Here is a 13415-nt window from a genome sequence, read left to right on the forward strand (position 1 = left end):
TCTATGAGTGTGTAACTACTCACTCCTGTGAGGTTCGTGGCCTGTGTGAGTCAGCAGCGTGTGTGTGCCTGAGGTAAACCACACTGCTGCCCACAGCCTTACTCATTCACACTGTACCCTGCTTGATCTGACCACACACACACACACGTTTCCAAACACCCCCATCCTAATACTCGCATGCACTCAGGTGTACCCATACAACAACATACAGCATAGATGTCAAATATTATGTGATTTTGGTGCATGAATAATTCTCTCATCCTTTTTTTTTACAGATGGCAAAACCAGAGGGTGCCTACCTACTGTACCTTTTGAAGAATTTTGAAGGATCTCAGAATGAAGCTGAAGCTATCAGACAGAGGTGATAGTGGGTGTATTCGGTAAAAAGCAAGAGAGTGAAAAGTGAAAGTGGTTTTATGCAACATACAGTACATGTATTTAACCTTTCAAAAGCAATAGAGCTAAAAAGTCACACTGTGTTGATACACAGTATCACGCCGCTTTGTCAGATAAATGTTAGATGTTTTATAAGAAAGGCATTTTGTCAGAAAACATGAAATGGAAACTATGGACGCAGGAAGAGAAAGGAGACAAGAGTCGTTTGGGGTGAGGTAGTAGGTTGTATAGTTTGAGGGTTTAACCCTTGCTGTCAGATAACTATACAACTTACTGTCTTTCCCGAAGTGACCGCAGTGCCTTCGCTTCAGAAGATCAGACATCGACAGTGAATGATGGCATCATCTTTGGATTTACACAGGGAGATATTTTCCTTCCTTATGTTTCCATCTGCCTTACTAAAATAAGATTACATTTTGTGTTGGGATTCATTTAATTTGCGTCAACGATTTTCACAGGTCAATACAGAGGACCTTTCTTGTGACTTTTAAAATGATTTCTTTACACCAAATGTGCTTGCAGGTCCAGGCTATGCAATTATTACTGGTAGCAATGATAACAGTAATGGCAAGAAATAGCAAAATACCTTTTTTGTATGTGGGTAGAATTTAAATATGATTTAAAAAACAAAAAAAATCCAGTCTTTTTGACAGATTTTAATTTGTTTACCTGCGTGTTTTAAACAGATGCTTTAAGGTTTTTTTTTTCACATTCATTGACAATCAAACCTACTATCTAGATATTGCTAGCACCACTCTCCACTATCTGCGCTAGTATCCCATTTGTAAAAAAAATTTGACCTTTATCATGGCATACAGTAAAAGTATTAAGCAGTGATGTTCGTACAGGGTGAGGTAGTAGGTTGTGTGGTTTCAGGGTTGTGATTTTACCCCATCAGGAGATAACTATACAACCTACTGCCTTCCCTGAAGGGCAGCAAAACACCGCCAGAGACTCGCTTTATCTACTAAAACAAATGATTTTCTTTACTTGTGCTTTTTTGAAAAATTAAATGTCTCGAACTTCCTGTTATGACATTTTTATGACAGCACAGGTCTGTGAAACTTTCCAATAAAGACGTTTGAAAGATTGGCTGTTTAATCATTTGTAATAATTAGGTTATTTAAATTAAATCAGTTTATGGATCTCATTTCTGGGTCTGTTTACCCTGCAGTGTTGCACAGGATCAATGGCATCTCCATCTTTTGCATATGTGGAAGTGACAAAAATCTGGACGTAAGATGTATCTTTGTTTCAGTCATTCTTCATTGCCCATACTAAAGGCAAGATTATTTGTATTGTAAATAAAACATGATCACGCCCCCAGACAGCCATTAACTGATGCTAAGAGCTATAAGGCTGTAGGCAGACTGACCCTTCACTGTTACACAATTTATGGGCGCTAGCTGGCAGATGTCCACAGGAGCCCTTAGACTGGCACTCACAAGAAACATTAGCATGGGATGTGTACAGAATGCACTGTTCATGTCACCTTGAAAAAGTTGCATTTCTTTGAAAAAAAAATTATTGAATGTACAGTACATTACCAAAAGGGAATGAAGAATTAACAATTGTTATAAAAATGTTCATTCAAGATTAAGTCAGCTGCTTAGTTCAAGAGTTAATGAAGCTCTGTTTAGAAAAAGCACAGACCTCCCATAGGCTACATTGAAAAGTGCTGATCTGTCTGTTTATGATTTCATTAAGAAAAAAATAATCATTTATTACAGTAAATAAATTATGAAATCTCAACAGTCTATGTCGATAAATTAAGCTCAGTGTACATTTGTAATGTTATAATGTATATAAATAATTTTTAATGAAAAAACGTTACCATTTTTGACTGTATTTAAAAAAACTTGAAAAATCTGTAAAATAAAACGGCAGAACTTCGTAAAATTACAGATTTTTACAGTTGTATACACATTGACGTGTTTTTCCATGTGATTTTACAGTAAATATGTACATTTGCAGTCTATTTCTGTAGTTTTACCATTTTTGGCTGTATTTAAAAAAACTTGAAAAATCTGTAAAATAAAACGGTAACATTACGTAAAATTACAGATTTTTACAGTTGTATACACATTGACGTGTTTTTTCATGTGATTTTACAGTAGATATGTAAATTTGCTGTATATTTCTGTAGTTTTACCATTTTTATCTGTATTTCAAAAAACGTGGAAAATCTGTAAAATAAAACGGTTAATATTTTTCTTCTCATTGTGAACTTTAGGAACCTTTATTTACCTTATTAACGCGTTAACTGGCGCTGTCCTGTGAGCAGGACTTCTAAGTTTACTTCAATATTTTTCATGTAAATGTTAATATATCACGACAAACTATATTTTGTTGGAAATTTCTAAGAATGTAGTTTTTATATTTCAAAACCTTTTATCAGTAATAATAATGCAGTAACTGTAATTTATTCATTTGTGACAAGCGTATGCTGCAAACCTCACAGCAAACCAACACAAACCTCAGTTTTTGGATAATTTTATGTATTAAAAATATTATATTGCACTTTTTATTTATTACAAATAATATAAAAAATATATGTTTTCACCTCCAGACACTTCCTTAAAAATTTTTAAAGTGCCTTCTTTAAAACAAGACCAAAATTAGGCTTCTAAACAAAAAAATGCCAGTTATATTAATTTGATCAATTATATCACCTTTTTAACCACCCCCCACTCAAAAAGGGCTGCACCAGTTAAAGGGTTAAGTAACCTTGTATAAATATTATTAGTTGTTATGCAGTATGCATACAAATGCAGTAATAATGAAAAGCAAGTATTATTTTTGTAGTCTGCCAACTTGGTATCATTATGCTGTTAAATAAAAATGTTGGTAACACCTTACAATGAGGTTGTATTAGTAAATATACATAAATGCATTAACTAACATAAATAAACAACATAGATTTATTCTTGTTTATGTAAGTCAACAAGTTATTCATGTTAGTGCATGGTGCATTAAGCTACAACGTTTTATTTAAAGTGTATATATATATATACATTAATAAATGCTTAAATGAACATGAACTAAGATTAATAAATGCTGTAGAAGTAGAAATAAATGCTGTAGAACTAAAGTTAACAAATACAAAACTTGTATTACATAATATAAAAAATCATTCCTATTGATATTTCATTAAATTAAACCAAGCTGCTCAATTTAATGCTCAAATGTTCACCTTGAAAGTGAGCAAATACTCTGGTTAATAACAGAGTGTCACCGCTAGGTGGCAGCAGAAGCAATATGTTGTGAACGTGGGCAATACCTTAAAAGCGTGCAAAATGAATCGATAGCTACGGTGATTTTAAATCTGTACTCCGCAATCAGAGATGTTATATAGGTAATAATCATTTCATAGGCATTATATTGCCTCTCCGTACAAAACAATAAACCAAGGCCGATGAGCTTTGGTCATTTCAGTCACTGTCTGATATAACACAACTCCATCGCTTCTCACACCAAGCGTGTTGCCCAGCAACTCAAGCTTAAATTGGCCGTGGGCGTGGCCTCACATCCAACGTCCCGCATTGATTGGCTGTAACAATAGGTGTGTCGGGGGGTGTGTGATTTCGTTTCCGGAACGGGGGAGCGCATCTAGCGTCAAAGCTTTTTGACAGCAGTGGTTGCGGTGAATTTTAAATAGGACATTTAAGGAGTACTTCAGCAGATCTGAGTCTTGAGAGTGTCAAAGCCCGTGTTTATATTCATGCCCGCATGGCAGCTCGGGATTGGGAGGTAGACGCGCCACTTTTGTAAACAATGCGCTTGTGCAATATGAGAATCATGTTTTGTCCGGTTATATGGACGTAAGTACTGTAAAATAGTGCGGTTTAAGCTCCAGCAAGTAAACATTCAAAATAAGATGTCTGTGCCATTTCCAATCATTTGTATTATAGTCATGTGTATATTTGAATAAACCACAGGCACAGTTGCTGCTGTATATCAATATTTGACAAACTTTACAACGTCTTTCTTACATTTACATGACATTTTGTTGCTTTTTGATTAGTCTGTTATATTAATGAAACAAAGTGAAATTAATTTAGTTGTCATATTAAGTCGTTTAATATTCTGCATAAAGCATAAATATGATTTTGATATTGTATTGCTGTTTATTTATGGTTACTGATGGATGGATGAAGTGTTTTTTTCTGCCCTATGATTTAATCATATAATTAACAAATATGTGAAGCACGTGTAAACTTTAAAAGTTAAGCCTACAATAATTATTAATAGGTTATTATTTAATATACAGCGACAGGCTGTGTAAATAAGATTAAAAAAAATTATTTTCTGTCTCGTTTTTGTACTATCTGCTTCAACTTTAATACATTGTAAATGTATTTTGTCAGGCATTCATGATTTATAGTGATTTTATAAGAAATATAATTATAATTGCAGTAAATTAGAATTGTAATTGAAAATGAGAGAGAATTAATCTCATATGTAGTCCTGCACAAAATGTCCAGAAGTAGTAACACATTTCATAGAAGCTCATTTAAAATAATTTCCTGAATATTTTGACTTCCTACACACTGTTGGCTTGTGATTTACTTCATACTAGAATTGGTAGCCTAAATAGGCTATCTGAAACTACAGGGTCTGTCCATTCTGTTCTGTTATGTAATTTGTTCAAGGGTCACGCGCAACTTAAAGCATTGTGTCATCATCATTCTTTGCCAGTGCATGGCGTCATTGTGTGGGTAGAACGAATTAGTTAAGACCTTGTACAAGTCAGCTCATACAGTATGTTAGTACATTGCATTCTCTATGATGACAACATTTTCAAAAACCCCAAACCACCAAATTCCGCGATTTATTTATATACCTTTTCTTCCATAGTTTCAGTTCCAAGCTAAAAGAAATATATTCATGTCCACCTACCTTTCATTAGTGTATAGAGTTTAGTGGAAGCACATCGACCGGTTGAAAGTTCAAAATATCAAACGCTTCCGGTGTTTATTTTTCACGTATTTATTGCCGTTTTTAGTAAAAACATGCTACAACCATGCGGCAAGAAGTGGATATTGCATGACACACATTGTAACGGCCATGCGGGTATGCCTGCCCGCGATGTGAGCATTGCTACATTATCTTTAGGAGAATCCATGGACAAGGCTGTGTATTTTTTCCCCTGTATATTATTTTAGAGGCCTTTGTATAACATTTATTTTGTCAAACACCATTAATTATAAGACACAATGTGTTTTAGATTGCGTATACTTATTTTAGTTATTATAGGCCGTTTCAGCAGTAACAACTTAAACAAACGGCTTTTGTGAACTAAACGCAACTTCCGGTAGACTTCCACATGGGATCAATAACAACATGAGTCATTTTAGGCTACGTTTACACATGGGCGGCTATTTTCATAAACAGACATTTCAACCTCTCCGGTTTCAAAAATAATATCGTATGTCAGTTTTCAGAAAAGTGTTCATTTACACGTACCCGTGCATATATGCCGTCAAGAGAAGCGCAAGCCCACGTAAGCCAATCACCGGCGGCGCGAACTGCTTCTTTGTGTTGGAGGGAGGAGTTGTTGCAGTAGGTGTTCGATGATGTCAAAGTACCGATTCGAAATTAGACCTCTACGTGTGAATTTTCAACTCGCTCTCGCGATATGTTGACATCATCCGCCTGTCGGTTCTTGCAGCGCCGCATGAAGTCGAACAAGCGTTAAATTGCTGACCTCCGAGCACTCGTCTCTGCTCCTCGACATAATGAAGCAGCTGTATTTGCAAATACTGGAAACGAGTTTGCACAAACATAAATGTGAAAATGGAAGTGTTCAGAGTAGCTGTCACATGTAAACATAGGTCGCACTTTTGACGTGGGTGCGATCTCTGGTGCATACTGTGACATTGGCCGCCTTAACATCCGTTTGTCTCATTTTACATGCAAGCGTGCAAACAAAGGTTTTCAAAATATCCAATTGGCCAGAGTTTTTAGAAAGAAACGGTTTCAGAGGCGAAATCTACGTTTACGTGTAAATGAAGGGTGCAAAAGAAGGTAAATGTCTCAGTTTTTCAAAATAACCATTTACGTGTAAATGTAGCCTTAGAGTAGTTGATTTCTGATAACAAAGGACAAGTAAGTTACCTTCTTTCATATATCATTTCTAACGCATATTAACTATTACACTGAGCTAACATTACTGTGTATAATTAATGTATACAATGTTAGCTACATGGCTGCCAAACCTCTCCGCAAAATTGAAAATAAATTGTCGTTAGCAAGCCAAAATTTTTTATTTTAAACAAGGTATTAGTTTCAGATATCACTTTAGCCACTAGCCATACTTATAAATCAATACAGACCAGTTCACGCGACAATGTGCGTGCATCCAATAAAACTGTCTATACCTAGTGTCTCCAACCTTTTTGTGAGCAAGGGCTACCACAATGGATAAAACAATCTGGAGGGCTACTTTTCGGATATAGTCTACTCTTGTTTTACTTGTTGATGTTTTGTCATTGATTAAAATGTTAATATACATAAAAGAAGCCAAGCTAATATAAAAATGTGTAATAAATAAATAGTAAAATTGAGGCAACGAGGTAGTAGAATGTGCTTTGGCGGGCAACTCACAGACTCTGTGTTGCAAGGGTGCAAACCGTGTTGGAGACCACTGGTTTATACACTGTAAAGAATGGTGGGTGCAACTTAAGAGGTGGGTTACTTTTGGTTGCCTTGAACTTTGAGTTAATTCAACTTAAAAACATTTGTGAGTTGAATTAACTCAAAGTTTTAAGGCCACCAGGTAACTTACTTTTAAGGTTGAACTGACTTTTTATACACTGTATTTGAAATGTTGAGGTCATGACTAAATTTACAGATCCATTAGGAACAAGAATCTGAGTTGCTAGATAAACACCTGGCCAATGAATGCACCTGTTTCCAAGTCACATACGTATTGCTTGGTGCATTATAGAAAACTTATAATGTAGATGTTAAGCTGAATGTTGGCTGCTTGGACATTTGAAAAGAAGCAATTCCTCCCTTATTGTTAAAATCCTATCTGTCTGCTTTATAATTTTATCCATCCTGAGATTAATATTCACGACACATACCGTTCACTTCTGCGTCCATTTGTTGGTTTAAAGCCAAAACAACAAAGAGAAGCAGGCATGCAGGGTGTGTGTGTGGATTTGGACTTTGGCCCTGGAAGGGTTGCATGTATTTATTGGCAGCTGGTGGAGGAGAAACAGTGGATCGTGATCTGGTAAGCATTGATTTCATTCTACTTCGATGTGCGCTTGGGTGAGGATTTTAACATCGTTTGCCACATTGTTGTCTGGTTCAAATAAAGGCCTTTTAAGAGATTATTCTTATCACATACTACACTATTGAACTTATAGACTTGTCTTAATTTTTTGCCAGATAGACTTTCCCCACATTCAGTCTGGGGTAGATTCAATTTTGCACTTGAAGTTGAAGAAAAAATGGGAAGACACAAGTTTTATCATGCTTGAAATCGATCTTTCTTTTCATCCTCGTCCAAACACAACTCGCATGTGGTCACCGATTAATCTTTTAACTTGAGATATGTTGGCTTCATTCCTTGCAGGCAGCGGAAAGTATTAATGTTATCTATAAACAGACCTTTATGCTTACATCTGTTTTCCTTATTCAGTGCTGTGCTGAGTCCAAGCTTATTAGGAACACAGTGTGAAAATAATGACAAGTAACCCGATCAATGTGATTGTCCTGGATCATGGTAGGAAATATTCTTCTGTAAAAGTTTATAGGCTACATTGACATGCATTGTGTTTATGTGATCATATGGTTGTGAAGTATCGCAGGGACTGATGTGTGTGTATCAGTTTCGTTGTGTTGTCAGCTGGGACCCTCCACAACCGAACTCCTCTTTAGCACGTAGGCTGTGTCCCCAGCCAGAATTACAAACAGCTTGTTCGATTTGTTTATTGAGACTCCATGAGGATTCCTCATGTGCAGTCATACGTGTTATAGTTCACTGTTGCACTTTAACTAGGCTACTAATACGTCTCAAGTCTTCATATCATGTGAGTGTGTGATTTATATTTTTAAGTATTGATTTAACTATTAACTAACTGATATTCAGTTCGACAACCCTCTTGTGCATTACAGCTTTAATACAACGGTGTCATTAACGATGAATTGATTTCAACTAACTTGCGTTTTCAACACAAAATTGCTGTTTTTTTTATTGTTTTATTTTTTATTGTAACAAAAATAGTTCAAATTTTGGCAAAAGCATGCATGACTGTTGTGTGTCATTGAAGAAAGGGGTTTTAAACTGGGGTCCAGGGACCCTGGGGTCCCCTAGAAGGTTCTAAGGGGTCAAGTTCATGTGTAGCCAATTATTTAACCCTTTCAGGTTGTTCGTGTTAAACGGCTGTAAAAATGTATTAGATTAATTTTTTTCATAAATCTGTTGTACTGATCAAAACTTCCAAATGTTTGCAAGGTTTCCATGGTTTTGGCTCTTTGATTGCCGGGTTCATGGGCGGTGTCGATGATTTGGGGGAAAAAACACAAGTTGACAGATTTTTTATATAAAAAGTGATTGTGGACTGGATTTTTTTGCCTTTTTCGAAGTCATGGGTATGCCGGGGATTGGTTAGAGCATTGTCTTTGATGCATTTTTGGTTTGTGCAGCATAGTTTTATTTTTTGTTCTTCCTTATTTACTGTTTTTGCCCCATTGACTTCCATTATAACAGCATTTTTTTGATGGCGAAGCCATGACATCATGTAGTCATGCATTCTTGATTGTTGGCTGTTTTTCCTTTGAAAAAGAGGTCAATTTTTTTTCCAATTTTTACTGTTGATCACCATGTGGCACCGTTAGCCCTTTGGTGGCCTGTGCAAAAAAACAGAGCTTTGTACATGGAGTTATATGGAGTATAACAGCATATTAGAGAGAGAGCAAGCGTGCACACACACACACACACACACACACACACACACACACAAATATGCTGTTATACTCCATATAACTCAATGTACAAACCAGAAATTAAGCTGTTTTTTGCACAGGCCTGCTGAGGGGTTGAGGGTTCCACGTGGTGATCAACAGTGAAAATGACCAATTTTGCCTCTTAGCAAAAGGAAGAACAGCCAACAATTTAAAATGTATGATTGTGGGGTGTCATGGCTCTGCAGTCAAGAAATGTTGTAATGGAATTCAATGGGGCAAAAAAGCCACGAACAACTAATTAGGGAGAAAGAAATAAAAACTGATTCTGCACAAAAAATAAAAGTTAATCAAGGCCAATGTTTTTGCCAATCTTTGGCGGTCCCAGGACTGTGAAAGGGGTTAGGGGAAAATCCAGTCCACAATCACTTTTTATATTGAAAATCTGGAATTTTGTGTGTATTTTTTTAACAAATCAGTGACACCTCTTATGAACTTGGCAATTAAAGAGTTAAAATCATGGAGATTTTGTAAGCATTTGGTAGTTTTGTTCAGTACTGAGGGTGAATGGCAGATTTATGAAAAAGAAAATTGGAAAAAATATTGATCTGATAAATTTTTACATTTCCGTTAAATTTTTTGTACACAAATAATAACCTGAAAGGGTAGTAAATATGTATATTGTTGAGTTTTCAAAAAATGTCAAAGCATTTTCTCAAAATATGTGTCAATATAAGATTTGTCACCAAAAATCATTACATTTGCTGAAACACCGAGAAAGAAACCCATAAGGGTTAAGTTTGTAAACAATTTGCCGTCTTTATAATATCACAAGTACTATTTATCTAACACAGTTTAAACATGTCTTTATAAAAAAATATGGATTTATATTTCAGGAAAGCGGTCCTAAATGTTTATCATATGTGGGGGTCCCTGCCATTAATGATAAGAAAGGGTGCAAAGTGATAAAAGCATACAGACTTCCCTGTGCTGTTATACTCAATGCTTGTTCAGACAAATTATCAGACTGCTCGGACCAAATCTTTAGTTTTAGCAGTTGAATCTGGTGTATCCGTTGAGTGTTTGGAGGCGTGTATGGGGTTTGGTTTTACTGGTCGATGACTCAGCTGCTCTGGTGTCTCTCCATCGGTTCACTTGGCTGCAGTGTGGTGTCATGTGGCTGAAGTCATGTGTGTGTGTTTGTGTGTGTGTGTGTGTTTGTGTGTGTTTATACACTGAATAAATTTAGGAACTTCATTTCCATCTTTCTCTGTCAAACTAATACTAGAGATGGAAATCAGAGGGGACTTTATGATATATTGATATCTTGGTTAAAATATTATATTGTTTTTGTAATGTAGAATCTCACTGAAGAATCTCCTTAAACTGGATTATAGATGGAGACAACCAGATGTGAAGAGCTAGGTAAGATCTTTGCCGTTCTGCTTCGGGCTAATCCGGATCAGGTACTTTTGAAAGCTGGACAGATTCCCGTTGCAGACAAAGCTGGAAACTGAGATTCTCTGCCAAGCACTGATTTGTGCTACAGTCTCAGATAAAAGGTACAAAAGTTGCTATTTTTTCAAAAAGTACACTTATGGTGCTTTTCCATTGCATAATACCCCACGGTTTGGGTCGGGTCAGCTTACTTTTGGGAACTTTTCCACTGGGTGGGGTTCCAAGCGACCGGAGCTGATACCAAAACGTGACGCGAAATCACTGTAGATCACTGATTGGTCTGGGAGAATCGTCACTACCAGCGTCATCACTATAATGTAAAAGATTAGCTTTACCTTCGTGCTAGCTTGCGCTGTCTCGAGTAAACCTGTTGTCATCTGTGCTTTGCTTTTGCTGTAAGTAACTATCTTTTAGCGATGAAAAACATCCACATGTTAAGAATCAGGAACACCATAACAGTTGTGGCGGCACATACGCGACGCGCACGTCCCCATATATGCTTAAATGCAACTTAAATGAGGCTCAGCGGAGCGCGTCGACTGACGCTACATGTGTTTGTACAGAAACTATGAGACAGAGGTAATGATAACGCGATGTGCAAACATCTATTTGTGGTGGTCAATTTTAATTTTGTGGCTGACTGAGAAATAAATGAGTGTATGGGAATGTACAACGACGCTCTCACATGTATGATGTCACAGCAGTAGGCAGCGCAAATATAACAACACGCCTATAATCCCTCCCACTCCGAAGTGTTTGAAACTCGATGGAAAAGCTAACTAAGCCAAAGTGAGGTGAGATGACCCGACCTGACCCAAACTGTGGGGTACTATGCAATGGAAATGCGCCATTATGTACTCAAAAAGGTGCATACTGGTACCTCAAAAGGTACATAATGGTACATATTAAGAGTTTTTAAAAGGTGAAAACTTTTATACCTTTATTTGTGAGAGTGTAGGGGCAGCTTGGTTGTTTACCGTCTGAGGTCGATGTCAGTGTTAGAGGTTGGATTTTATCTATCTTATATAGCTTTGGGCCTGATCTGCTTAATTTTACTGTTGGGAAGTTTGCTTGTCTCATAGTGATTTTATGAAGTCTCAAAGCACAGCAGGAAGGAGAACCGGGAGTGTTTGACTGGCTCAGTCTGTCGCTTGAGGGTAAAGTGTATCGTTACTTCCAAAACCAAGTGATCCATCGAAAAAGGGTTTGAATGTTGAGTCTGCCATTGGTTAGTATGTCACTGCTGTAAGAAATTAAGGGCTTGAGTGGAATGCCATTTGAACCGTTGTCCACAAGACCCCTCGGGAGCTGCCATAAAAATTCCCCAGAGATTGCAGAAACCATTAGAGAAGTTAATTCTATTGTAGGGGATCATTATCTTGTGCTCAGCAATGCTTTTGGTAGAAACGTCTGGTGGTTTGTGCGAATAAATTTAAAAATCAATACAAATCTGCTGACCGGTTCACTTACGCTCACCCAGGGGAATCCATTTTTTCTTGCTGCAGTGCATTCTGGGATTGCATTGAAGGGTGCAATATACAATTTGAAAAAAAAAATTCAGAAAAAGTAGTCCCTGGCTGTCACTGGGGCACCGGTACCCTCTCAAAAAGTAACTTAACGTATGTTAAGTTTTAGCTCAAAATACAATATAGGTAATTTATTATAACATGTTAAAATTGCCACTTTGTAGGTGGAAGCAAAAATGTGCCGTTTTTGGGTGTCCTTTTAAAATGCAAATGAGCTGATCTCTGCACTAAATGTCAGTGTTGTGGTCGGATAGTGCAGATTAAGGGGTGGTATTATCCCCTTCTGACATCACAAGGAGAGCCAAATTTCAATGAGCTATTTTTTCACATTTTTGCAGAGAATGGTTCACCAAAACCAAGTTACTGGGTTGATCTTTTAGACATTTTCTAGGTTGATAGAAGCACTGGGGACCCAATTATAGCACTTTAAAAAGTCAGATTTTCATGATATGTCCCCTTTAAGAGATCAGACATACGTGTTTTGGCATAAACATCATCTTGTCATATCCTAAATAAATACTTATGGTAAAAACTAGAGATATCCTTAAATCCCTTTTAGCTCATAAACCTAAACCCACTTTCCATATCACCCCTGATGATGGAGCACCTGCTCTTTGGCCGGACTCTATGATAAGTTAATGAGTTCACATGGTGGGAGATCATGTTGTCATGATGAAACCTAAATCAGGGTTTTAAAACAGTTCCCTAGCATAATGATATCTGGGCCTGGTGTTTCTGTAGCAACAGCTCTGGGCTCATTCATATGAGCCTTCGCTGCCACGTGTTAAACAAGCGCTGAATACAAAGTTCTACACAATTGCTTCTAGTCACTGTTTCACAGGGTCCAGGTTGCGGTTTAAGTATGCATACTAAGTAGATGCTTAGTCTGTGTACCCCGGCTGTCACTCAAGCAGTACCCTTTCAAAAAGTTCAGTTTTGCACCTAAAGAGTTCATAGTTCCTCAGAGATACATACAGTATTTGTGCCATATAGAGCTTATTAGTACCACAAATGTGCAAGGTTTATTAATATATTAATATAAAATATAAATCGTATTTACAAAAAAGTAAAGCCCTTTTATTACATGTGATAAGGATGGATATAAGGACGCATTTTCTG

General features: G+C 36.8%; 1 protein-coding gene across 1 annotated transcript in view; it reads left to right on the plus strand.

The window, feature by feature from the left end:
* Positions 1-275: 275 nt before the first annotated feature.
* pparaa (peroxisome proliferator-activated receptor alpha a) overlaps positions 276-13415 on the plus strand; it is a 29234-nt gene continuing 16094 nt past the window's right edge. Inside the window, exon 1 of the mRNA XM_055190377.2 lies at positions 276-361. The gene's annotated coding sequence lies outside the window, so the exon portion shown is untranslated. The remainder of the gene's footprint in view (positions 362-13415) is intronic.

This window comes from Misgurnus anguillicaudatus, chromosome 1, assembly GCF_027580225.2.
Source record: "Misgurnus anguillicaudatus chromosome 1, ASM2758022v2, whole genome shotgun sequence".
NCBI lineage: Eukaryota > Metazoa > Chordata > Actinopteri > Cypriniformes > Cobitidae > Misgurnus > Misgurnus anguillicaudatus.